Source organism: Pteropus alecto, unplaced genomic scaffold (genome assembly GCF_000325575.1).
Source record: "Pteropus alecto unplaced genomic scaffold, ASM32557v1 scaffold5, whole genome shotgun sequence".
Classification (NCBI taxonomy): Eukaryota; Metazoa; Chordata; class Mammalia; order Chiroptera; family Pteropodidae; genus Pteropus; species Pteropus alecto.
In genome coordinates, this window is record NW_006441953.1 from 12588357 (window position 1) to 12590380 (window position 2024).

The 2024-nt window shown below is 33.4% G+C and overlaps 1 pseudogene; it reads right to left on the reverse strand.

Moving 5' to 3' along the window:
- Positions 1–82: 82 nt before the first annotated feature.
- Positions 83–201, reverse strand: LOC112485602 (annotated as a pseudogene).
- Positions 202–2024: the final 1823 nt, after the last annotated feature.

Sequence of the window (2024 nt, forward strand, 5' to 3'; positions counted from 1 at the left end):
TTAGGTGAGGCAACCCTTCGTTGACCTCACACACTGCAAGGACCTTGTCAGCTTACAATCCCTTATATTTTTTAATTTTTTACACCTACAGCACTGGATCTTCCTATGTGGTCTCCCATCCAAGTACTAACCTGGCCTGACCCTGCTTAGCTTCCGATATCAGATGGGATTGGGTTTGTTCAGGGTGGCATGACTGTAGACACAATTTTGTGTAACATTAGAAAACTTCATGGGGCAGCATTTCCATTATATGCCCTCCTAAACTTTATTCAAGGAGAAACCTGTCACAAGAAGGGAAGTTATCTGACAGTCTCCAGCTGCAGCTGCTTTCAGGATGTGCCTCAGCTTTTGTGCCTCGACACACAACAGAATGACTGTACCCCTCCAGTGATTAATCATCATGTTGCTATAGTAAGTTCTCACTTAACGTCATCGCTAGGTTTTGTAACTTTAAGCCAAATGACATTTAATGAAACCAGTTTAACCATAGCTGATTGATATAAACAAGAGTTAGGTTCCTATGGCATTCCATCAACTCTCTAATGAAAGGATGTTGAACAAAACAGCATTATTTGAAGATCTGATGTGCAAGGATTCGACATTTCAAATCACCTGGAATTATCTGAAAGACATCTAAATAATGCAATTCTCTGTTAGACTAGCTAGGATTTTCTCAAAGCTAAATCTTAAATAATTTTCTACTAAAAATTAGCTAAAATTTGTCTTAAGTCTCCAGATATTTTAATAAAAAAAAAAAATTAGCCTTTTTTTTTTTAAAGAGAAAAGCAATGACTCTACAGTTGGCACATAATATGTTTAATAATAATATATTAGTAAGTATCTATTGAATTAATACCCTGCTTTCTTTAAAAGAGAATATTAATACAACTCATTTATTTATTTGTTAATGACTCTTCTGACTAATCATAGTATTGGAAGGCAACGTAGCACTTTGCTCCTTAGTCTAATTTATCACAGGTTTTGACCAGATAGAAGTACCTAATTAGTCTCCCTGTTTTAACTTTTGCTCCCTTCAAGTAACTATATATTCTACAGGAAATAATACAAGAAAACTATGAACAATTTTATGTCAATAAATTTAACAAATTTGACAAAAAAGACAAATTTCTTGAAAGATACAAACTATAAAACCTCAAGAAGAAATAACCTGAATAGTCTAATATCTATTTATTACATTAATTAGATATTAAATTGTTAGGGCGAGGGGAACTTAAACAGAAAGACACCTCTAGGCCTTGATGGCTTTCTGGATAAATTATACCAAATATATAAGGAAGAAATAACTTCAATTCTGCATAAATTCTTACAAATACATAAAAAAAAATAGAGAATACTCCTAATTATTCTGAGGTTAGCATCAGCCTTATAATAAAACCAGAAGAAAATAAAGACATGACAAGAAATAAAAACCTTGCAGATCAATACTTCTTATGAACATATATACAAAAATTCCAAATAGTATTTTCTCAAATTGGGTCCAAAAAACACATAAATATAGAAAAATTTGGTTTTGAAAATCAAAATGTGGCACAAAAATTTGAAGGTGACAGATATGTTTATCTTCTTAATTGAAGGGATGTCTTCACAGGATATACACATGCCAAATTATATCAAATTGTACATTTTAAATGTATGCAGTTTTCTCGTATGTCAATTAAATCTCAATAAGCCTGCTAAAAAATAAAATAGTTGCGTTAGACACAATGTTTGGGGCTAAACCTACATAGCAATGCATAAGTAGAAGAGTGTGATAATACCCATTATCTCTCTCACTTGGGTTGGGTAGCTTTGAGCCTGAGCTCTTACACTGGCTTGTGGAGTTTCCCTATGTGGTAACTTGGTTGATAATAAATCCTTTTGCCCATTTGTAAATAGGTCAGTTAGGCTTTGGTTAATACCCAGTCAGTTAAGCTATGGTAAAATAGATTCCCTTTAGGACAGGCCTAGCTAAGAAGAGCTTTGGGCATATTTCAAAAAAGTTACTTTTCCTCAACCCCTGCTGG